At 34.9% G+C, this 27,248-nt stretch overlaps 1 protein-coding gene and 1 long non-coding RNA gene across 2 annotated transcripts in view; one reads left to right on the top strand and one right to left on the bottom strand.

Moving 5' to 3' along the window:
* LOC122576833 (lachesin-like) overlaps nucleotides 1-27,248 on the top strand; it is a 538,671-nt gene that overhangs the window by 261,012 nt on the left and 250,411 nt on the right. The window lies entirely within an intron of this gene.
* LOC122576835 lies at nucleotides 12,370-15,564 on the bottom strand. Its single transcript, XR_006319914.1, has 3 exons — nucleotides 14,155-15,564; nucleotides 13,929-14,090; nucleotides 12,370-13,539 (listed from the first exon to the last, which is right to left on the bottom strand). It is a non-coding gene; the product is annotated as an uncharacterized LOC122576835 (long non-coding RNA).

Here is a 27,248-nt window from a genome sequence, read left to right as displayed (position 1 = left end):
AAACGAATAATACAATAACAGAAAGAAGACTGAAGAAGAAGCACCCTGCAGACCTCACAATAGAACAATAAACAACCTGGAAGATGGAGTCCCGCTGGGGGTAACCATCCACATGCTATATTTCATCAAAACCCAAACTATAATATTTTACCAAATGTCCTAATGGACAAATTGTAAAATGATCTATTTAAAAATAAAAAAAAAAAATAAAAAAAAAAAAATAATGTTTCATCTACCTAACAAAACCGTCGAGTATATTTAAAATGATTAAATAAATTAATATACAGTCAATATTCGCTGAGATGCTATAAGTCACAAAATAAGATCGCTAATGACTCGTTAATTAGATCGCTGATAATTCGTTGTTGACTCGGTAGATAACTCGTCGATACTGAACTCTTTTCGGTTGCGTCCGCTTATTTATACTGGTCGGGGGGGAGTTGGAAAATTCAAATTCGTCTTCGTTCGACGGTTGCGCGTAGCGGCGACATTTGCCCGCAGTTTATTTATTATTACATTATGCGTGTCCTAACGATCTTGATACTCCGAGGCAACACAACAACATAATTTGAATTATCCTCTACTCATGTGCCGCTACATAACTATTGTTCGAACGAAATTCAAATTCGTTTAAAGCACAAATTAATTTAAACAACTTGTATAAATATTCGAATAAAGCTCAATTCTTGCATCGAATATAAAAAGAATGGGGAAATTAAAGTTATCGAATAGAAACGTTTACATCGTTTCCTCTCGGTTGTGTAAGATCGGTTTTTATTTGTACGACGAAAGCTATGTTCCGAAGGGACATTTCACTGAATCTATAATCTGTCAGCGAAGACGAGCTATGGCGAGGAATTTCATCCAATTATTATAACTCTGCCGAGTAATAAAGTGGAGGAGTAAAGTTTTCGTTAAGCCAAGCTAAAAATGGAATGAAATCCGTAGCAATCGGAGGAGACGTTTCGAAGGAGATGCGGTTTTCTCCCTCTGCCGTCATCCTGAAAACGGGTTTTCCGGAGCGACGGAACTCTCAGTCAGGAATTACTATCGCGCATCTCATGGCAGGATGTTCGTTAGCAGGATTTCTTTTCCCTTCAGCGACCAGTTGGCCACTCGACTCGAGTGCATTCTTATTCATCCGTTTTTCAGTTATTGTCGGAGTCCTTCTCGTCGGGCGCGATTCATCATTCGTTTCAGAATTCATCGTCCTTCGAAGAACCGAGCTTCCGTTGCGATTGAAAGCGAGAAATTATATCCTCAAAAAATCTCCTTTACTTTATTCAATCGCAAGAAATTATTCCCCATCGTTCCTTTTCAATTTTGGCAACTACAAATTTAGCTTAATTATAAAGTTTGCTTTGACGTCGTGCGTGCAAATGTTACCTTAAACTATGCATCCATATGTTTACATTCCACACATTTTTTCATTTAATTTAGTAACAAGCTTCGGGTTTGGCAGAGAGCATGTTAGTATTGCTACAAGGTGGACATACCAATAAATAACTACATGTGTACTCCTTTAATACTTATCTACAGGAAACTGAGATTTTAATAAAAATCTCGGTATGATCAATTGGATTCGAAACTTTTCACTCGAAGAAACAGACGGTCCGCATACTTTTTATCAGAAAGAATTCATTTCACTCCCATCAGATTATTGCACCCAACTAACTACCAGACTTGATAGTTGTCAATCAAACTAGAAAGTGGAAACAAAAATAATTAAATTTAAAAAATAATTTATAAAATAATACACTTTATTACTCGTTCTTTAGACATCTATATAATATAAACATAATCGACACACACATTTATCAGGTCCTTGGATACTCGTCTCAGTCCCCTGTCATACTGTCTGACAGCTAAGTGAGACCTAGAGACTGAGAATTGTGATATGTTAAACGTTTAAAATTTTGGTATTAAAAAAACAGTTGAATGTCAATGTTATATCCATGTTACATTAAATGAAACTTGGTAACAATAATAAACTTGGTGATGATTGGCTGCAACAAGAGATTGTCAACGAATCTACAATTTTAGCTAATCATAAATGGTTGCTTGTTATAAAATGCAAGAGCTAAATAGATATCACTTTTTTAGAAAATTTCATAGACAGGGGATTGACACGTAAAAACGGTGACAAAGATTGTGTATGTTTTTGTCAATAAGATGTCGATTAAGGTGGAAACAAATGTGCAATATATAAAATAATAAAATAGTAAAAATATATATAAAAAAGGAAAATTAGGAAACAAGTTCAAATTCATTCACCGAGCACAAGTCGTAGAGTACACTTTGTACATAAGACGTAAGTGAGAATTATATCACGTACAATATATTACATACATCGTGTAAAACAGGTGATTTTTAAATAAAAATAAATTAAACTGATGGTTCTTCGTAACTTGCCTATAAAGTTGCGTTTATTATCTTTCTCATTATCTTCAAACGTAATTACAATTTAACGTTTTTAACAGCGTTAAAGAGTGAGTGCTACAAAAAGTTCCCATTTCTGTAGAATCACCCATATATCACAAAATTAAACAATGAAATCGAGCCGGAAAATTGTATTCGCGTTGTTCTAATAACGATTTTGGTCAAAATGAATAATTACCCGGTGATTTATTGACGCGGGTGTAAGTCCATTACCCAGCTACGTACCATTTGATAGCTGTACGACGTCACTTTGCATTCTTAGAACGAAAAGCTTGTTTTTATAGTTTTTACATCGATATATCGTTAAATTTGCAGATTTTAAATATGATCTTCTTGTAAATATGTAAAGCTCATTTATGGAAGCGCATTTTGTTAAAGTGCACGATACATAGATGGTGGATTGTTAACCATCTTGAGTATTTTATAGTCGACGATTCTTACAACTCGTTTCCTCGCTGTTCTGAGCAGGAAAAGGATCACATTGTTTGTAAAAGTCTAATACAGTAAAAAAAAAGTGTCTAATAGCGAAATATCTTTGAATAACGCACACAAATACAAAGGAAGTATACAGGGTATTGCAAACTTATGGAGATTATGGAGAAAGATGTTAAATTTGTCAATAAACGCTTTGTTACAGAGTTATAAATAAATATAAGCTAACTACGCATTTTCCATTATAGCAATAACTGACTGTATTATTGTGACGTATCATGGTTTTTATCGCGCGATAACAACACCGTGCCGTTAATAATCATGAAACGTGATAGTACCATGAAACGCAATTACCTACTGTTTTTAATTCGCCATTTCAAAGTGCTATCCTTGCGCTTGGGCGCAAGCCTAATATCGAGCAACAATGAAATTAATAGCACTACGCAGTTTTTGAAAATTTTGCGAAGTTTCAATAACCGCATTATTGTCCATTTCATGCATACGATATTTGTTTCTCAGTCTGTAAAAAGCATTTATGGACAAACTCGGTATAACATTTTTTCTGCTTTTGTCTGTAGGTAAAACCCTCGCGGCTTGTTCGTTTAAATTTGGAACATGTTGTATATTATTACTCGTTAGGGAATACCGACATTATCTTGGAATGAGTACCTACACGCGTAAAGTTTAATACAAGTCCATAAAATATATGTACAAAACTATCACGTATCTATGTATAGAAGGTGTTTTAAAACAGGCCAGCTAAATATTTTCACTGTTTTTGATGATATAAGAAATATTTCTTATGTAATTTAAATTATGTCAACAGATGAATCAGGCGGAAGAAACGTTTAATGTCTTTCTCAAGGTCGTGCATGTTTTTTAAGAATCGCAATAAATACAGAACAAAGTGTACAATAAAATTTTTTCGTTTAAGGTAGTTTTCGAGAAAATCGAGTTTGAAAATTCATCAAATATACTTGAACATGGCTAAATAATCGGCAGGATGTTGTTCTACGTGCAAAGACAGGTCGAAAATGTAGAATAAAGTTTGTCCGTTCTGGGCTTCATTTACAAGGAAATAAAGTTTGAACATGTTTAGTTAAGAATCGACCCAGTACACGCGTATGATAAATTTTCACGTTTATATTTCTCGGAAACAAAGCGTCTTGAGAAAAACTTTATTCCACGCTTTCGACTTATTTTCATAAGGAATCGCCTCGTGCCCGCTTGTACCTGTTAATCGATCATACCCTGTATATAAATATCCATACACATTCGTGGGATCAAAGTAGGAGCATCAGCCACATAGAAATCCCCACTTAGTAGGTTTTTAGTAGACAATTTTGATTTACGATTTAGATTTATCATGCATATACATATTTCTATTGGAGAACATAAACAGGCCCATTTCCAGTTATACACGCAATTATTTTCGAAGCTACTCGTTATGGAAAAAAATGTTCCAAGCAAAATTTTTTCATTTTTATTTAGGCAGGCGTATATACATCGACCTATAACAGATCATTCAACGTTACTTATTGTCGTTCGAAATTTAGCTTGTTCTTATCCGATATTTTTCAAACTTCAATGTAACTTTGAAACAATGTCGCAAACAATTCTAAGTACTTTTCATTTTATGTCGAAACCAACCTCCACGATGAATTTGCCATTTTTATTTAGAAATTTGTTTACTGTACAAGCAAGTGCTGGTATCGATATTTCAAAGAGTACAATGTCATTTTAAAAAATGTTGCACACAATTGAAGGCATCTTTCATTTTGTATTAAAACTTAACATAAAGCCAAGCTAAAACTCATGTTCGTCATTTTTATTTGGAAATTCGGTTAACACTTTACCCACCGATAGCCAATTAATCAGCTTTTTGTCGCCGACAATCTTTTTCATTATTTGAGCAGTAATTTGTTATTTGGTATTGAGGTACCTTGCTCAGTTGCGACAGTTGCGTTGCTTTGTAAGCTCCCACAGTTTTACACCAATTTGAAAAACTTATCGTTCGCGATGAACGAAAAGAATGGTATTGGAAAGTCTAAACCGAAACGGAGCAGGCGCCAAGGAGAATCTGCGCCTGAACTGCCGGTCGGACGTGCGTATGCTGCTGAACCGTTAGCAGTCAGTAAAGTGTTAATATGAAAACAAGAATCAGCACTGATAAATCTCTTTACACCGATAAATTGTCAGTGTAAAGAGTATGTAACAAGTTTTCTCTCTTTAAAGATACTGATAGCGAGCCAGATGACTACCAGGTTTCATTTTCCTATGTATTCTTTGTTATTTAAATTTATTACTAATAAACATTAAATTAAACTTTTTTTCTTCACTGTCTACTATTTACTTTCAGTCACTTGATTTGCGTTTATATATAGATAATTTTAGGTTTAGCTTTAATATCGAATTAAAGGTACTTTGAATTGTTTGCGACACGTTTTTAAATCATATTTTACCTTTCCAAGTAGCCCTTTTCGACATATCGAGGTTTAAAAAGATCCTGAGATAAGGACTAAATCGTACGGACGAAGGGGCTAGATCGTTAAGTATTATCTTTTTTCTTATTAATTTCATAATTAAATTACATCTTTATAAAAATAAATATATATCAGGATTTTTTCGAGTGGCAACATATATATATACCTACACATACACTCGTACGTATCGTAACAAAATCTATATTACAAGACTGGCGATTTCAAATGTTCTATCGGTCTGTCCTAATTTGGAGTTATATTTCATTGGAATAACTGCGAGACCTTTACAGAACCCATACGGAACGTGTCGTTTGAACCCCAGCTGGTCTCCAATCAACGTAGTCTCGCTTATCAAACTTCCAGCTCGCGACATGCGGACGAAACGACCAAGTTGAGATGCCAGTCTCGTATTTGCATTTGAACTCACTGGAACACGCTTGCTGCCACAATAAGAATGCCGCTGTAATTTTCTGTAACACCGAAAATTCACTTTGTGACCGGTGTGCGTTGCGTACTAATCCCCGACTCTTACATGTGTATGTTTTACCTTTTGCGATCTTTCCTACATCTCAATTTTTATACCATAGAAAAGAATGACGTACGTTGTCAAAAATTTTACGCTATAAAAGTCACGTTATCAAACAAATGAAACTTTGCCAGAGAACGTAACACTCTTAATTTGCTCTATAATAAGTGTCGAATTACTCGTGTTAATCGGAAATTTGGTATCAACATATTTCATTCGAGTTGTCACGAAGAGTCGCCAAGTTAGTTAACTTTCCCTAATCGCAAGTTATAAAAGCACTCATAATATATCAACACCTTCAATGATAGTAATATATATATATATAATATCAAAAGGGGAAATAAAAGAAACATAAAGAATAGTAAAAGGAATAAAAGTAATAATAAAAGAGAAGAAAAGGGAAGAAAGAAAGAATATATACATACATACAGAAATATGGAAATATAAATAAACAGATAAATAAAAGAAAAAAAAATCGTCGAAATAGTCCTTAGACTATTTCTGGTGGCAGCAACTACCGTATTAATCGGAAGTTTAAATTTATATTTCAACTACTATCGTTCCTTTTCCTTCTCGATCAAACTAGCGATAAAGATAATTGAAAATATATAAGTCAAAAACGTAACAGTATAAAATCTTTGGTAATTCTTGTAAAACTTTCTTTCAAAAACTGAATGTAACTTAATTATCAATTTCCTTTTCATTAGAGGTATTTTCTTCTAACATACGAATATCTATTAATTTTATCGTGTTTAAACGTCAGTTTTGTTGAGAGAAAGCACGTTTCTCTTTTTTGGAAAGCTTTTAAAATATTTAATTAAACAGGTATTGCCAATCTGTTGCAATTATCTATCCTACCTATATATTGCCTACATATCCCCAAAGTGTCATAATTTTTTGCAGATTGAAGATGTACCCTTGTAAGTTTTATCATCTTATTCTCTCGCAGTCGGTAATCGCCGATCATAAAATTCCTCCGTAAGGATAATTACATTCTATCATAGATAAAATGAGATTTCATTCTCTATAGAAGTTGTAAAAAGTCGGCAGAAAATGGTTGTCGACATAGTCAATTAGAGAAGTGTCAGCGTCTGATTCCTTAGCGATTCTGATAAGGTTAATTAAACATTTAAGGGAAATTGTTCGCGCGGATCGAACGCTGATACCTGTTCTCCAAGCCCATAGACTATGTACTGGATATTTACATATGTACAGGCAGAGGTTTTCCCGAAGTGGGGCCGAGGTTGGGGGTAGACGCGGAAGGGTAGGGTAAAAATTGACGAAGTCTAGGAGGCAAGGGCCAGAAAATGCCCGAAGCGGTGCCTAATGAGCTTCCTGCAGCATCGAGTCGTCGCCTCTACGGCTGCCATTCAGGATCTGTGACACCACGGTGATTCAGAATTCGAGCGAACGAGATCCGAGGGAGGGAGCAGATTCGCAAAGTCTGTGACAATCGGCAGCTAGCGTGGCTATTGTTTCAACGAACCAAGCTGCTGCCGAGAGAGACTTTCAAAACGTTTTAATAACCCGTTCTTCCCTCGGATGCTTCTCTGTTTTTCCTTCGCGTTCGTTTCCTCCTTTAGCGAGACCGTAAAGCCAACTCGTGTGGCAAGTAAGACGAGCCAGTAATTATGCGTGTTCGCTCTTGCGGCTGAAAACAACTTTCAAGCTTCTTGCCGAATGCATTTTTCTCAATATTAACACCATCGTCCAAATAGCTTCTTAAAAGACGATCCATGTGAACAAATCTTCTTCTCCAACGTCAAATTCAAATAGCAAACTTCCCTTATTACGCTCTACCGTATACGTGTTTGATGAATATTTTCTTTAACCGAGTATTACGTACAATGGCATCGATAGCGACACAACTCGAACAATTTCCGATTTACCTTTATCATACATTGTGTTTCCATCTTTATCATGTAAAACGGTACATTTGCAATTGCATCGGTCTTGCGTCAAAGAGCAAAGTTATTACTTATCAACCTGACTTTAGTTTTATAACAACATTGCTCATCGTCAGGTGTTTTATGACGCTGCAAGTGGCAGGTGTCTTCTTGTGTTCGTACAATATCTTGTAACGACTCACGAAGCTTTCTTTGTAAATTTGAAAAAGCCCCCCCCTTTAAACATAACATTTTTTCAATTGTCCCACTATCAATGCCAATCGGCAATATGAACATATGAAATATAAATACAGTCACTTTGATAGAATCTTTAACTGTTTATTATGTGTTAAAATAATATTGCTATGCTGTGTGATGTAATTTATGAGGAATCTATGCTGTATTTTGAAACACTTCCCGAAATTGTTGCTAGAAAATTTATAATTGAAGAATTTAATGCACACAATTTCTATGTTGAAAAATGTTATCAAAATCTGTGTTGAAATATGCATAAACATTGATCTCTACGAACGAATAAATTTTGTATTCAGGGTCAGTTAAACGTGTCTATAGGAGAATGGGACGAAAGGGACATTTTTGTTCTGGTTGAAGCCCGACTCTTGCGTTTGCTTTTCCTGTCTTTCACAAAGTATTCACTTTCACAAAGTATTAGTTGAAATATTAGGTGAAAATGAATATTCACCTTTCTACTTTTTCCCAGCATAAAATTCAATATTTTCCAATTTTAAAAGTCAACCCAAAAGTTTTATTCTTCCAAGTTGTATGTGCTGATAATTGGGATATATGCTACATATAGTAATAATATATAAATGTGTACATATTAATTCTGTATGTACGCATACATTTCATTACTGGTATACAGAACGGTTTAATGTAATTTAAATAATAGTGGTATTGTAGGTTTTAATAAACGAGATATTAAAATTCCTGTTGCGAAACCGCATAAGCACGAGGAGATACAGCAGCAACCTTAATGAAATAATATTTCTCTGCAAGAAAAGTCCAACGAAAAAATTAAATTGTCATTTAATTTCATTAAAGCAGCTAACTGTTGGTTATAGAATTGTAAATCTAACGAATGGTACTAGAGAATACTTAGCTTCGTTGCAATTAATAAATCTTCTCATGGCATTGAAAACTTGCGATTAAAAATATTTTAATAATATACTAAATGAAAATAAAGAATTCATAAGAATAATCATAACACGATATTTGATAATAATATATAATGTGTATTTTTTTTTTACGATATGCGTTTTGGTATTCCAAAGCAGAATAGGAAATGTTTGATATAGATAATACGAAGCGCTCTCGCTTTATCTAAACAAACACTTCGCTGAAAACGCTATTTGTTGACTTTCTCAGTGTACATATCATTAACTGAAGCGGAGAGCGCACCAAAATGATCTCATTTTCTATATCGTTACTAACATAAATTATAATGTATACACTTTCGCTTATACTTATAAATATTAATAGTATAAATAATATATAAATATAAATAATAACGTAATGACAAAATAATTATATACAGTGGAGCCTCCAGTATCCGAATTTTAATGACGGGATATAACTGCTTGGATAAGAGAATTTTCGCATAATAGAACTCGTGTATCTTTTAATTTCAAAATCAATAATACAAGGACGATTATAAAAAATACCATACGATGTAAATATAATATTTTTTAAATTATTTATGGATTCTACGCCTATTTTACTACATTGAATTATATCGTTTGTGCTTCAAACCATCGAAGTTTCGTTTCTCATACTATAAACATTTCAAAATACCTTGTTTTATTTTTTATTTAGGCTTTTTATCCTCACTTTCGCTCTAATCTTTTTGTTAGCACGGGGACTTGAAATGTTGATAATATTTATCAAGATTACGAAACTTTTTCGTATAATGCACATACAAGATGAGTGACCAAAAGCGTGCTACCTAAATAACTCTTTCAATTTTTCAGATTTTTGTCAAGTGTTCATGAGTTTTGAAGTTTATATTTTGAACACCTACGATTGCAGCCCTTCTCAAAACGAATGCGAATACCACGGTCACACGGTCACTCAGGTCACGAACGCGATAATAAGTAAAAAATAAAAATTTGTTGCGAATGCTTCTGAAAAAGAGCCTACTCGGCTTTATTGGCAAAAGAAATACTACTTCGTGACATCGAGATCCTTCTAAACCCTCACCAATTCACGGTCGGTTTATAACTGGAGCTGCTTGCCTCAATCACGTGCCTAGAACGCGAGTGTTTTGTTTACGTCTACTGACTTCTGTCATTGAACGGTGTACGTACGTACAGTGACGAGCAAAGGCTAAACACACTTCTCTAGTTTTGTATAAAAGGCGATAATACGAGTAATTTTTTAATTCGTCGGTAACAAGACGTAACAGTTTATTTTCATTAATATTAGCGATGTACGGAATATTTTACAAAAATATGGATTATGTCAAACTAAGGTTTCTAAATTAATATTTTGTCCATTCTCCTTCATTTTTTCGCATTGCTTCGAATCTATGTGGCACAGTGTCTATTAAATTTTTAATAATTTCTGGTCTGATATTGTACCATTCCTGTTGTGTTCTCTTCCACAATTCATGAACCCCAAAGGGTGGATTATCATACGTTGCCAGTTCTTTTCACAATGGACCACAAATTCTCGATCGAATTCATACCCGGACTTTGGCCGGCCACTTTATTACAGAAAGCTTTTGATTTTCTAACCAGGTACTACTTTTGCAATGTGCCTAGGGTCTTGTTCAAATACTACTTTGTGTTTACTAAATGCAATAGAATTAACGACAAAAGGTATATTATTGTACAAAATATTTAAATAATGCTCTTTGCACGTTAAAGCTTCGACTCGAACTAAGGGACCAACACCTAATTGCTTCATAGTTTGTTTTGTTACCATTTGTTTGACCATTATTTTCGAACAAAGTCCAGTATCAGGACCTTCAGTCGGACTCAAAACTGTTAATTTTTGGTTCGTCGGACCATACAGCTCTTTTAAATCTTCTGTCGTCAATTCTTTGTACGTGTCAGAAAAATCTTTTCGTAATTTAATATTTTTATCTGAAAGAACTGGTTTACATATCTTTTTTTCCGCCTTTAGACCAATTTTCTCTAAAGAGCGACGAACGGTCCATTCACTAGCACTTACTCCGACTTTTAAAGCAACGATTTTTGGCGTTTTGCAACTTTCAGGCCAAATACGATGTGCAATTTCACGTGCCGCTCTATATAAGTGTAGTGGTTTACCGTTTCTTGAACAAACTGATGCAATATCGTAGATCCTTTTTATTCTCGCAACTGTCGTACGACCGACACCATATTTCTCTGCAATTTGCCGCAGCGATAAACCTTTATCTCACAACGAAACGATATTCTTCTTTTTGCCTTGCTTAAGTGGTTTTACCGTGGATTAAGCGTGTCAAACAATTTGCAAAGTGAAGAATACCTAAGCAAGTGTTGAACAGCTTTTGTTGACAGTTTCAATTCTCAAACATTTATTCGCTATCCTATCGGTTTTTGACGAAACGTGCAAAACTATGAACATTGTTCCAAATCCCTGTTTTTAAAAAATATTCCGTATGTCGTTGATATTAATGAAAATAACTCTAAACGATCAATTAAAAAATTGCTCATATTATCCCTTTTTGCACAAAACTAGTTTACGCTTTTGCTCTTCGCTATAAATGGCACAGATGTCTCGAAAGATCTTTGTTAATAAAATCAAGAATACACTTTCCCAGAAGAATTCACAACGAATCTTTATTTTTCGCCTTTATCACGTCGGTGATAGTGAGTGGCCTTAAGTGAGCCTGATATTTGAATTTATCTTGAAACTACAATCCTAGCTATCCAAAAATACATAGTTCCGTTTAAAAAAGGGCGATCACCATAAGGCGATCGCATGATAGTCCCCTCGGAACCAGACAACTTTTTTTTTGTATCACAAAAATAGAAAAAGTTACTTAGGTGTCTCGCTTTTCATATCTTATGTTCAATATCCAACTACTGACATTCCTTGTTGGTAATTTATTGCTATCGGTATAAAACAGAAAATAGATATTTATTTTTTAAATCCATTATATCTCGACAGCGTAGTACTTTGAAAATATAAAAATTGTTAAAAAGAATTGGAAATTTTTATGTCACCTTTACTAGACGTTTCAATGTCATCGCAAGGTCAAATAGATAAAAGCACAGTATGTCCTCCTCGATACCATGCAACTTTTATCTGACACATTTTCTCGTATTGCTTATGTTTTTTTAGATATTTGGGCATTTCTAATTAAATAGGACATACTCTACGCGACAACTTTCAAGCGCTGCAAGTTTCAGGCGTGCATTGTGCGAGGAATATCAAGAACATTAATTTATTTCAATATATTTAGCAATTTCTATACGGTATGTATGTATAATTTCTATGGCAAAATCAAGTTTCAATTTCATAGCAATATTACTTGTTAAAACGTTGATGACACATTCATCAAAAAGATACACGTGTGTCCGCTCATTACACTGAGCGCATGCGATGAGCACATAATTACAGACCTATATCTCTCTAATGTACAATTCACGTGTCCATAATTCCATTCGAAATCATAAATTACGTAGCAATTGATTTGTGCACACAATTTTGTGGAGTCGTCCGGAAATAATGGCTTGGGTCATAAATATTAGTATAGAAATTTCCCGATGGGATAGCTGTTGGTACGACATATCGCTAGGGAATTTCTCGAGAATTAGTACTGTAATCAAAATAATGTACCAGAAAGGGACATAATTTGGTTCGTTGTTTTTGAATGTACACGAGAGTACCGATCTAACCGCAGAAGCGTTATTAGAAATGCTAATTGCAACTGATCGAAACTTTGTTTCTTTTACGCTTGTAACTTTACCTGTTGAAATATCCGTTTTCGATATTTACTCACAAAATAGATATCTGATGTTGATGAATACGACACTTGTAAGCAGGGAAGAAATAATTTCTGCTTCTATTATTCATTTTCTATCGTTCATTTTATAATGATTTATATTTGAAATAATGGCCATTATTTCAAATTCAATGAAAACCATTACTTTATTTTATTCAATTATAGTTCCTTATGAATCGTCATATCTACTCGTATTGTTTATATCGGTAGCAGCAAATTAACATTTTGCTGGCTTTCGAAAATACGTGGATTCTTGCTTACCCTTAATAGAAAATACTTTGATTACAAAATTCAGTATGATTTTATTGTCGCGAACTATTATTACGTGATGAAATGTGGCTTTAAAATAAAAAAATTAATATGTAATAAAAAAGTTGGTTTCTGTTAGTTGTCATACGTTATGAAGTAGTTTTGTTATTTAAAGAACTCGTTATCTTCATTTCGTTGTCAAGCTACAAGTGCGATAAAGAAGATATTCTGGCAATAATATTAACACCTTACCGTGTATTTAATTTTAATACAAGTTGATTAATCGTAGTAATGTAATAACATGTATATGTATACAATGAGGCGCTCAGTTGGTCGGACTACAAATCGACGTATTGAACGTTTCGGTAAGGATTGGCCCTGCTGCAAAATGCAAGCGCCTCTTCGACTCGTAGATGGCGCAGACTCTGTCGTCGCCCTCTGTCACTCTTGTATAATATCCTGCTCATTAATTATAATGCGCTGGAATGCCCATGGCCTTACACTCGGCCTTCCTGAAAGTTAGATCGCCCTCGACTATGCTTACTACCAGACCTAAAATTACACAGATAATATTCAAGGATTAGTATATTACCTCTTGCAACCCTCGTAGATAGTTAACCGTGTGCCTGGAATTTTCGCACTAACAGAGAGATCAATTCTGTCATCAGCAGTAAAAGCTTGTGATATCCATTTCAGCTGGTAGCTGACAAGCTGTACCTGAATACCTTGGAGTATGACCAAACTGTATCATAATAACATTGATAAATGTGCACAGGTCCCAAAATTGCTACCAGATCTCCATCCAAATAATCCTGACCGAGCATTATACCACGGTACCCGCGTCTACGCGGCCGAATAAAACGAACGTCCAGTATCTCCAATAATCAACTCCGGATGGCTGTTCCTCGCCATCAGGCATCGCGTTTATGTAGCTGGCATACCTTGGGTCAAGAGTCCAGATTCGTTATGACATCTTGGATCAGCTCACAATCGAACCCGCTCGCAGTTGAGTCATTTCCCCGACTGGTTCGGGAGATGAGCTCCTCACTTCTCAGCTTCCAGTCGTGACTTTATAATCACCCTGTACATACTAATTATTCTTCCTGAAACAACAATCAAACAACAATGTGCCAATTCACTTATACAGTGATATCGCAAGTAATCTACTTTTGGATGCCATCCACCGCCGCCAACACTCTTTTGCCCTCGGGCATCTCCCGAATTTTCTTTCGCCTTGACCAACAGTTTCTGCTTCGTCCTGTTACCGCTGGATTTCTAGCCGCCGTGATTACATCTTCCAAATTATAGGTTGACATTTTAAACTTTCAAGCAATGCAGCGAGCATTCTGAATTTCCCGCGCCGAATTTCCCTTTAATTGTCAATATTTTAAGCTTCTCGACTAAAAGGATCTATATGTATTGTCGATATTTATTGACAAACCGTATACAAGCATTTGCGCGGAACTTCGTTGTGCTGTATGATCCACAGAACCGTTTGTCGCATTTTTCACTCTCTTGACATTAGAATCTCATGCACACGTGTCAACTAGGGTAAACTATTTATTCGCTGCACTCCATTCAATGTGTGCTTAATATCTTGTCCCTTGCAGAAAGCTTTAAACCGTTGCTAGTGCAGTGCACGCATCCCCCTGGCGCTCTTCCGTACGATCGCTTTTATGACAGCATCCGCAAGCTACTCTATTTCCATCTTTTTTCCTTATTTCCTTCCTTCCTGCCATATTTTAACCGTTCGAGGTAGTTTCACCTCAAGTGTCTCGCCTTGCCGCAACCACGACAACTATTGGATTTCTCCTGATCACTGTGCTTGTTACTTGCATATTCTCGCTGCATAAATAATTTTAAAACTTTCGAATCTTTAATTTTGCTGCCTGATGTACTAAATACATATTTTTAACAAGTTATTTATATCGAGGTGCCAGGATGGTGGTGCGAAATCTAATAATTCGTCTCCTGGTAGATCTGATTTTGTTTCCTTTCTATTTTTCTACTTTCATAAAACATATTTCCAGGAATATATTTTTGAAAACAAAACAATTTACTTGCCATCGATTGTTTAATAAGCAATCGCGAAGAGACTTGCCAAGCTGACGGAGGATTTGCTAGCTCATCGTACCATCTTTTCTGACCAATTGTTTGCAGGAAATTTACTTCACGTTGGATCAAACTCTGGCAAAAATTCATCAGTTCAAAACTGAACCGGTCGTCTGGAACTTGGCTGCGTCATACCTAACAGGGCTTTTGCCAATTGAGCGAAACCGACACTCAAAGTTGTTGTTGTACTGGAAAAGGATGCGCCATGGTGGCCCGCTTCTGGTGTTAAATGGTGTGATTAAACTCGCGATTCCGCATTTGTATAAGCTCTCATTTTCCACTCCATTGTTACTGGATCACGAGGCCTTCCTTTTTGATCAAATTAACATACTTGCAATCCACTATTCACTACAATATCACTATGCAAGGAGCCTTTACGAGCACAATTATTCCACTGTTGAATCTTGAATATCTGGAAGGACGAGTGTAAAAATGTCTTTAGATCTTTTGGGCGTTTCAGCGCGTGATAACTGACGAGTGGAACGTTGTCAACACAACGTGTTCTTCGAAACGAATTAGATAACTTTACAAGTGAATAAGTTAAAGCAATTAAGACAACAAGTTAACAGTGTCGTATGTGTCTGTTAATTCTATGAGGAAATTAGATCAGTCAGATAGTTATTTGTTAGAAATTTCCCACGGTGATCTTGGAATAAGTTCCTCCTTGGAATAAGTCCGCGTATATCCTTTAAACCGTCCAGTCCGGCCATATCCTGCAGAGACAGTCTCTATTTTTTGGCAATGTGACGCCGGGTCATTCGCCGTTAGGAAACTGTTCCACGTATCCTATAAACAGTCATCGACGCCTCATGGAGTTTCCATATATTCTCCAAATACCTGGTTCAGATTCGTCGGATCCATAGGATCCTCGGCCAATCGTAAATTATGGTAAGGCTAAGTGGCAGCGCGTTACCTGCCATTATATCGTCACGAAGATGCGTTGTCGCTAACATTTCTTGATTATATGGTAAATTGCGGACCGTTATTTGCATACATTTTGGGTGTCTTAGCAGTTTTGGTAAAATGTTTTGGGAAAATTTCTTTAAATGTTACATACAAATACATAGAAGGTAATGTTATATTGTTGACAGGACGTAATTTAATCATAAGATTATAGACACGATTATTTGTAGATCGTTTGTTTCTAAACATTATAGAGTTGGTGAATTATATTAATTAAAAATTGTTTATTTCTACGTTGTTTGTAATATAAATTGTGAGTAGACAGCAGATATTCATGGAAATAATGTTTTGAAGAATATGATTTAAAAGATGGAACTTGGAAAAGAACCGTTAAAATACTACATTTTGGATATTTTATATATTTTGCGCATTATGTATGTTATGTATGTTTGTGTCCAAATTTCCCATAAATGCCGGTATACATATGTACAAGCATCCTCTTGCATTTCGATCGCGAATCAGGATCGAATCTGATCAAAATGCAAGGGAGGATCTATATCGGATATCTTGGCTTGGCATAAAATGAATATACAGATAGAGATAGCGATATCCGGCACGTTTGTTTATGTCAGATGCGTATTGTTGAAGCTCAGCTTCACGAAAACAGTTCCAAGAACTGATAGGGATAACGTCAGTCACAGTGCAAGATAAAATCCCAGGTAATAACGCAAGATAATACTGTACAGTAGAACTGCATTCATCTGAAGGAAAATTCAGTTAATGCCCGATGAACTGAACTTTTGCTAGTTGATTTCGTTTATCTGAACTTGAGCTTCTATTACAGCGAGGGAAAATAGTCGGTAGTGGGGATAATTGGTGAGCTCCTGTTATATAAACTCCAATTATGTAAATTGTTTGTTCTCTGACAAGTTCAAATAAGTGAAGTTCTACTATACCATCGCGATTAATTGAAGTAGCATTATGTATCAAGAAGCGACAACATCGAGCAGTCATATCTCGAACTCTGTTTATATGAACGAACATTTAGAAGTTTAGTCGAGCTCCTATTATCTGAACTGGCGCCGAGCGTCAATCCACTTGTATCAACGTCTAACAATAAAATGTAAACGGTAGGAGTACGCGTTATGTGGCACACTCTCGTGTTTCGCAGTTGATACAAGTTTCCAACATTGTTATGTAGTTAATTGAACGAAAAATCACAGGCGGTGAGCAGAAATACACGAATTCCTATTCTATGTATTAATGGCTCGATTCTATAAACCAATTTGCCCTTCGACACGTTTATATAAACGGAGTTGTATTTACCTTTGAAGGTGTCACAATTTATTTGCCATTAACACGTTCACTATCTCTTCTAACACGTCATTTTGTCAGTAAATTAACCAGCGTGTTAACCAACGCTCAAAACTACTGGCAGATTTTTCTTCCGCGTGAAATGTCTTTGTCGAAATTAAATATTATGTACCGGGTCATTTAAAAAACAGGGTCAAAAGAGAGTCAGTCTATTGATAACGAAGACAATATCCTGAAAAAATTTGAGCAATATAATAGATCGTGTACTAGAATTTTAGAGTTGGTGCGTCCAAAAATTATATTTTGGTGGAGGAATTTTGTTCCGTACCCTGTCTTAGTGTTGAAGAACGCTTGGTTGTTACCATAGTCCTTTAGGAATTCGCCCTTTCCGGAGCAGAGTTAAAGTGATTTCAAGAATCATCGCAGGTGGCCTTGTCCAAAACTTTGCGACATTTCCTTTTCGACGCCAGTCGAGACCGTTCGCACACCCTTAATTTATGGCACGGCTACGCGTACCAACGAATTTCAAAGTAGCTTCAAATGGCACAGCCATGGCGTAAATCGTGTTATCCTATTCAAACGAATTCTTCTGACGAACTCGGTACATTCGTGTAATCAAGTACGTACGTATATAGATTTTTACGACTGTATACATTGGAGTCTTTGGATGTTTCATTATCCACTATAACCACGACCATAGCAGTGATCGCTAACAATTGGAGTTACGTGTAGGTATGGGCCTGCAGTTAATGGACAAAGTACCCAATTGTAAAGAGAGAATTTATAAGAAATTCTCGAGTTTATTAAACTAACGGTTTATCATGGCGTATAAACGCGCAGAAATTATTTCCGATCATAAATATACAGTATTAGTAGCCATTAATATACAATACTTAGAAAATTAACGTTTATTACTGATAATTCTCTTAAATGACACTTTTGTTCTACAATTTTACCTACGAATATGCATCGTGACATCAAACAACTATTCCATATTCGAAAGAACTTTATATTTCAAAAATAGTATCCATTGCGGAAATGTTTTAAATCTTAAGGTATTTGCAGCTTAAGTTATTGATCACAAATATTTCATGTCACTCACAATATGCGAAATAAGACTTGCGAAGTGGAATTAATATCGTCGAGCCGTGATAATTGGCTACAAATTAGTAACACCAAATGTTTGTAAAATACATAATTTCAATTAATTATACGATAAATAAGTATGTGTGTAAAGCATTTATTAATATTGTATCAAACAACATAAACCTATTATTTCCATAAAATGAACAAGAAGGTCAGAGATATTACAACAAATTGAAAGTTTCGTATCCTTTAGTTTTGCTTATGTAATTCTATTAATTACAAGTTGAATTAAAGTTCATTTTTTTAATTTTATTATAATTGTCTTTTCATTTTATATTGTATATCAGGAAAAATAATATTATACTCTGTTTTTACAATAAGCGACAGAAGCTACGTCTGATGTTCCCTCATAGTTGATTTAAATATCGCGTGACTAGTTTTTAGAGTACACAGAGAATATGTTTGCCGCCCATTGCACCAATGCAAAGATGGAAATTTCAGTTTGAAACGAATCCCTTCACAGTAGGTGTACAAACGTATTTGTTCTTCAGCGTCCTTGGAATCGATCAATTGAATTTATAAATTCGGCACATAGTCGATTAATAATAAAAAGAATTGTTAAGATGGTAGAGGAGACGAACTTCTCTTTAAAAAAAAAAAAAAAAAATTGGAGGAAAGAGAAACAAGAATAATATTACAAAATTGGAGCAATATATGAGTCGAAATCGTAATCAAAATTATCACTTTGCAAATAAATCAGATCTGAAGTCGAATAAGTTATTCCAAATACTTCATTATTATTAATTTAAAAATAACATGAAAAGTGATTTTGTTCTATTTTATTAAATTTAAATCATTTCTAAATAATTTCAAAATAATGAATAATTTAGAGTATTAATTCGAGCTTTGGTACAAAGTATATGTACAAGGTGTTCCAGTGACAATAGTACCACTCGACATGAAAGTGATTCCATGTGAAAAAAATAAGTTGCGAATATATATATATATATATATTATATTATATAATATATATAATATAGCTCTGGTGGACGAGCAAACGAGTATGAGCTAGGATTATTAGTTTTGCAAGAAGATCGCGTGTAAAATCAGGTGTTAAATTTATTGCACTTTTTGAGAATCTTTACAGCGGGCGAAACACTGCGTGTTTCTTATATGGAACACTTTTTTGTAGTCAAAGTACCCAACAAATGAATGTACATGTATACCTGTAAACTGGCATAATTTGAATATAATTATTCGAAGCCTATAACATATTTGAACATATATATGTAGTAATAATAATATAATACAATATAGTTGCACATACCCACACGATACGAATTTACCGTTTGTGTCATGTCGACTTTTATTAACAGTCGGAAAGCTGAGTGGCGCTACTCGTGTACAATCTTCTTCTACAAAAAATATTATGAATGAAAATGGTCAATTTCGGAGAATGCTAGACTAATGTAAGAAAATATCGTTTATTCTTCTGCACACCGTGTACATAACACGTGAGATTTCGCATGTGTACAAATATCGCAAATATCGCATTTTACCTTACACTTAGGAAGCAGCTTTTCCTTTTCGATTTTTCGTGTCGTTGTCGTTTGTTTTATTATTTAAACATCGGAGCGTGTTACGCGCTACGTGTAAAGTGGTGGGTCCAAACGGGCACAAGCACCACTATTCGTGTGTTAATCAAAGTTACAAGGCTTGTACTAACATTTCCTGCAACCCCTCATTTCGTATCAAATTCGTTGGCGCGTCTCAATCCAGAAGGAAATCTTTCTAACCGAGTAACTTGCCGATATCGCGTCGAGTTTGTTCGCGAGAACTAAACCCGCCTGTGGTTCTCTGATTGCGCATCTAGCTCATCTATATTTCCTCGAACCTCTTAACAGCTCTCCGGCTTTGTGTCAGATTAGTCTGTGCTATTTTCCAACCTCCTAGCAGCCGCTCGATTTTGCATCGCCTGCACTGCCTTTCTCAGCGAGTCCCCGATTTCGTATCGAGTTCGTTTACGCAACCTTCTGCGGCTGCTTCTGATCTCGCGCCAGCTTCGTTCGCAAGTGACTGCATCCTACGAGCTCTCTGATTACGCATCAGGTTCGGCCTGGCAAATAATAATCCTAGCAGTTCCCTGATCTCGGATCGCCCCTTCTCGAGTTCGTTCGCACACCTGCTAACACACTGCAACCATATTCCGTAAAACACCCTCGTCGGTCTCTCGCGCTGCTCCAAGTCTCAGCTCGCAACTCTGAGCGTATTAACACATTCGCAGCCGACGGTTCTGACGCGGAGCCTCAGCTGGGTGCCGCCTACAATTTCCATAAGTTTACAGCTGATTACCACAAGGTTCTGCTGTTAAAGTGGCAGTGAACTTAAAAGTTTCCCCTCACCTGATCATATTTATTACAATTTATTTTGACCGCCAAGCTCCCGTTGAGAAAAAAGCCGCTTCTTTCAGGCAGCCGTGGTAACTGCAAGCTATCTGTCTCTTATTTTATCTTCCGCGCTCGATTCTTTTGGACCCGTGGTCAAAAAGGTGTAGTTGAGTTTCCTGTTTCATTTACTGGCTGTGTGTACGTAACGTTGTATTACAACAAAAAGCACGTTGAAGCTACACAACATACTGTGTGGCAAATTAAACACAACAAATGATTAAATTACATTTTTTGATAAACTACATAGGACATTCATTATAATTGAAATGTGAAATTGTATTATAAAATTATTCCAATTCCTATTGCCTGACAATTTATTTTCAGGCGAACAGTATACTCAAAATCGTTAAATATTATAACCTAGCAGCCATCAAAAAGAATTTTCGAATTTTTTTTTTTATTTTGTAGACTATTTACAATCAATTCTCATAGAGAATTATAAGTAAATTCCTTTGGCGTGGAACTGTAACTTGGATTGTAATAGTTTATAGTATATTTGACTCTAGTTGAATCTAGTGCTTCGATCTAAAGGGTATTTTCTTTTTAGTCTGCGGATCTGATCCGCCGTGTCAAGGAATTGGGTGTCTTGAGGTCGCGATATATTGTTTCGTTGGTAACATACGAGGATGCATCTATCAAGGATCTTAGAGTTTTTGATTGGAACCGTTGGAGAATTTCCATGTTGGAGTTACTCGCTGTTCCCCATAGTTGGATCCCATAGGTCCAAACAGGTTTTAATGTGGCCTTATATAGCATTATTTTGCTCTGCGTGCTTAGGTTGGAACGTCGGCCAATGAGCCAGTAGAATTTGTTAAGTTTAGCCTTGAGTTGCTTCGATTTGTCTATGATGTGTTGTTTCCATGTCAATCTCCTGTCCAGAATTTTCGAAATGGCTACATATCGATACAACGAATACACGTCAACGGTGAACAGGAACAAAATTTCAAATGACATGAGCGAATGTGTTAGCTGTTGTTTTTTTTAATTTCTAAACAGAAAAGAACAAGATGATTTTTATGTTAATCATATTAATTATTAAGATTTATATTCCCATTATAGATAAATGGGTCGTTCAGAAGTCAAAATGAATTATTCCATTTTTTACTTCAATTTTCTAAATTTTAATGCCAGACGAGGTGACTAAAGCTTAACCACTGGGAAACCAAATGAATTATCTTAATGAAAGAATAGCTGGAGGGTTTGGTTTCTGCGTGACATCAACGTGATTATTTCATTTGTTATACTTTTACAATTAAAAACAAAGTAGCCTACCGCATATCCACTCGGGTCCTCATTTGTTGTTTTCGAAAACTTTTTTCTGAGCAATGTATACTATTTAACAGCAACTTGCCGTAGTAATAATGTTGGAAGTCGGAAATATGACGCTTCGATTTTAAAAAAATGAAATTTGGAACCTGATTTACGTTATCCGTTCGCTCGAAGAAGAAACAAAGTCGTTTTACAAGTATACTTTAATGAAAACTGTGTTGATTTTGGCTGAGGAGGAAATATCCAATAGCAACAAGAAGAAACAACGATTTTGAATACACCGAATGCTGCAAAGTCATCAGAAAGAGAATTATTTCTACCGTCGTCTGGTTGGTCATCTGGTGATGATGATTTAAGATTTTATAGATATTCATATTTGTCACTTCTGTAGCATATTAGCGAGTTTTTTAAAATTAAGATTTACTTCATTTTTGTAAACAAACGATGGTATTGGGTATCAAAAATTCTAAGGGACCCCGTGAACTGTTCTTTAAAACAGACATGTCGGCATTTATCGATTAGTCACAATTTTCCATTACATATAAAGACAAATTGAATTCTAATTTCATATGCTATAGAACATAAATTAATCTTTTTTTTTGAGATTCGTAAATTGTAAAAATGTTTGGACTCTAGAATTCGTTATTATTAAGATGTATTTGTAAATATCGATAAATTTACTATAAAATTGTAGATTCTATTCCATTTAATTATTACTTATTTCGTGCATAACGTAAACTTGTAAGGATTTTATCGGAAATAATTTCCTTGTAATTAATCTTTTTATCATCTTGAGGGATTTTACATCGTAATCATACCATTGTATAAGTGTCTTAAGAGGAAGATTTAAAAGAGTTCGCTTATCAAAAAGGACGACGAGCTTTGACGTTTCTACAATTGCATTTAAACGTTTTCCTGACAGGCCTGAGGGGCCTTTTAAAGAAGAAGAATATCATCGCATGATAACTGTTACCGTGCATAATTCTTTTGCAGAAATTTTTATAATTTTACAAATTATACCTCGTCGTGCTTACATGGGAGAAAATATTCCTATTTCTTCTAAAGCCAAGCGAAGATTGATTTACAAGTATCTGAGTATAACTTTTCTTGCAAAAAAAATGAAATTTAATACTTCTTTAATAAAATTCAGTCTTCCTTTCATATTTCGTTCCCTTCTTTCTTTCCATATGTTACTGAAGCTTGATATTTTGTTTGATTCATTTTTATTTGATAAACTCTATCATCTCTTTCATCTCTTCATTCATGCAACCTGAAATTCTTTCATTTTTACTAGCTTTTCGCTCGCTCGCTTATTTCGTTTCTTCTGCCACTTCGTTTCTCTGATTTCCTCGTCTATTCGTGTGCCTCCTCTTCCATATATGATGCAGAGAGTTGCATTACCGTGCTCGTATCGTCTGAATCTCCATCTGCTTAGCTGTGGAATCCGCTTTACCTTCTCAGACAGAGAAGTGGTATTGTCTACCTACCGATAGATCAGAAAAAGCGAAGCAGAGGAAAGAGAAGAGAGGAATATGCAGCAAGAGAGATAAAGAAGGCCGATAAGAGACAAAGAAAGAATCTGCACGAGCAGTAACTTTTACCTTTTCATGAAAAGTTGAATAGTATTAACTTCTTAGGCTTAATGTTCGTTAAATTCGAAATAAATTTTTAAGGCCGCTTTGAATTATAGTAGAGCCTTCCTCGACAATGGAATTTTCGGATAATAAAACAATCACTTTTCTCATACGAAAAGGTGGCCAAAGACGTCGCCTATCTTTGGCCTTTTGATTTTTGAACTGAATTTGTTACCAAAATATAGTACGTTCCGATGTGCGGACATTTATAATGGTCGAACGATTCAGAAAATTTTTCTCGCGAGTTTTGCCGACTGCTGACTTGAACTTGGATTTTCAAGATTCAAAATGTCTGATTCAATGAAATGTACGGTATGTTGAAAACATCCACGTACTAACTCTTATCTTTTTTATCTCATTTACTGTTACAATATTAGCATTGAATACATGTGCCCCATGATATTAACGGTATGTGAAGAACCAAAGACGTGTTGTTATAACGTGGCTTCAGCAACCAACAGTTTGCCACGTTTTCTCAGTCCGTCCTAATGCTGACTCTGTCCTTTTTACTATCTTCATCCCTTCATCACTTTTTTTCTTCAAATTTCAAGTTCTTTCCAACAAACGTAAAAGAAGCAAGATTCAAATCGTAATTCGACAATTGTTGTACATCTTAGTATAACATAAATACTTGAACGAATTGACAAATATTGAGTTGGATTTTCATTGTCAATTTTGAAAATCTGAGTTTAAATTAAATATCAGCAGTCAACCAGAGAAAAAGCTTTATGAATTATTCGACCAACGTAAAGGTCCACACACCGACTGACGCGTTAATAAGTGTGGGCGTGTTTGACCCCTTGTATCTCAGAAATTAATTGTCGATTCAAGTTGAAAATTTGCCGTGATTGATGCCTCGTCATCAGCTATTATTCGATATCAAAATCAATTCCTAAATCGACAGATGAAAAATGGGCAAAAAGCGCTTCACTCTTCTTTCATTTATTCAAATACAGATTAGGATTAATTGATAGTTTGTTGAAATAATTATGGATTCGATCTCTCTTTGACTGCTGAGTCACACAACTTCTCCAACATAAAAATCTACATAGAGTTACATCCTTTTCGTACTTGAAACCTTCTTGCGAATGTCACGAATATTTCGACGCGAGACCTCTCCGTTATCACTTTCGTTTGCTGTTTCTATTTGTGTAATATCGTCATTGTTATCGTCTTTACCGCAATGAAACCATTTCATTACGTCGGTATAATTAAGCTTTTTCTACCAGCGTCAGCGTATAAGGAATTTACGTGCTTAAGGTAATTTTCAGTATCATATTTTCGTTTTTAACGTCTTTGTGGCTTTCCCAACATTATGTACTTTTGCTAATTCTGGTGCACTTACACCAGTTTCAAGCTTTTTGATTATGTTGTATTTTTTTCGATAGTTAGAACAGTATTACTTTCGTACTAAATTCTTTTAATCAGGATTCAGTCAATCGAATGAAGAGAACAATGCATTGTATATGAACATTCATGAAATATATACATATTTTGAACAAAAACAGCCATCCGTTACTGGGAAATATTATATTCGAATATTAGAGTATTCGGAAATGGGTCAGGTAAGGAGGTCTCCTCTATACATAACACAGCGACAAAGAGAGTTTTGTAATTTTTCTAAATAATACTTTTAAATAATATTGCCCAAGATTCTAATTAAGCTGATTATTTATCCAAGATTTGTATACTGCAAGTTTTGTTATAAATATACTGTTAGATTTTGCATAGTTGTCAAGTATACGATTATCATTAATCTATTGTTAATATTCATTATAACATCCATGATAGCAATGTATTATAGAAAGTTGGATCATTCAATGTAAATTACCGTCTACTGGCGGTACTAACTGAAAATTTATTTATTTATTTATTTTATGTATACAATTTTATTTTTATATCCTATAGGACTACAAAATTATGAATTTTTGTATAAATTATTTCGATGAAATTGACGAGTTCTCGCATAATAAGCATTGTTTTTTTTTTTTAGAACTTACAATTAGCATTTATCATAAATAAACATTGACATCAAATATATACATCTATAGCTATCCTATATCGCTAAATAATTATTTACTTAAGAATAAGTATGTAAGTGCGTCTCTTAATTTTACTAGAGTCAGGGAAGAACGAGCATTCGCTTGGGTGATTTAAACACACCATAAGAAATTTATAATTGGAGAACAATTACACTAATCAAATCAAAGCAATCATTAGTGATCGAAAATACTTTAGCCACAAAATTCTTTTTCACGCATAATTAAAATAATTTTATATATAGAGCCAAGAAATTAAATTACGATACTTTCGATTATTTTTAAATTTCAATAAATTGTGTTTAGTCGGGTTTTATATGGTATATTTATATATTAAATACCTTATGTTTATGACAGATCACCACCGAGTTCAATAAATTTATATTTTTATTTGTATTATTGAGGGAATCGACTAAACTATTGACCTAGGACAGAGAAGGATCTATTATAGAAATGATCCTACCAAGTATGATCTTCAACTTATACCAAAAAGTATGAATATAACGAATACGATAAAACGATGAAACGGCACGACTATAAACGGTACAAGAATTTAGAGTTAGGCAGTACTGTAAGCAGACAGTTCAAGCGCAACTTTTTTCATACTAACAATTTACGATATAGAGGAATACTTGAAACGAAACGGGCAGAAGAAACTAGCAGAAGAAATGCAGCTGTTATTATTCGCAGACGATGTGACAATCCTAGCGAGTAACCCAGCAAATCTTCAAGACGAAGCAAGCACATAATGCAAAGATACTACTTTGAAAACGATCTGAAAGTTAACGCCGACGAAACTAATGCTGTGCAAGAAAGCTAAGAGGAAAAAAGCGAGGACAAAAATAATATACAATGGAAACAATATACTGGATAACGAAAGAAGTTCAAGAATATACACATCTGGGAGTTCTCTTTGACCAAAAAGGATTGTTTAACGAAATGGCAAAGTTCTTCGTAACTAAGCAACAGTAGCATCGGGTAATGTCCTCCGCCAAGGAAGCTATTTGACGCCATAGTTAAAGCAATAGCAATGTACAGTATATGCATCTGAAGTGATATGTAAATCTTGTACCATCAGGCTACGCGACCCACCGGTGATTCATGCCATTTACGTTTCCAATTTTAATTTATAAAAATGTAAAACGAAAACTACAGTAAAATGCAAATGTTATTGGAGAAGGCTAAACAATGAGATGTAGTGCTGACCTATAAAAATGATCTTATTTATTTACATTTCTTTGAAATTCCGAAGAAAACGGTATTTCTACAAATGATACTTTCATGCGTTCTGAAGGAGATCCCACGGAATCAGAGATAGTCTGATAAATAGAAGATGGCCTAAACACAGAGTAAGAGAGTACTTTTGAAGAACTACTAACTTCAAAATATGTATGCAATTTAGCGCCTCAGGAAAAATGGGAAAAGAAAGACGATGAAGACATATATGTGCAATGCAT

This window comes from Bombus pyrosoma, linkage group LG17 (genome assembly GCF_014825855.1).
Source record: "Bombus pyrosoma isolate SC7728 linkage group LG17, ASM1482585v1, whole genome shotgun sequence".
NCBI lineage: Eukaryota > Metazoa > Arthropoda > Insecta > Hymenoptera > Apidae > Bombus > Bombus pyrosoma.
The sequence above is the reverse complement of the archived record's forward strand: the minus strand, read 5'-3'. Positions and strand labels throughout refer to the sequence as shown.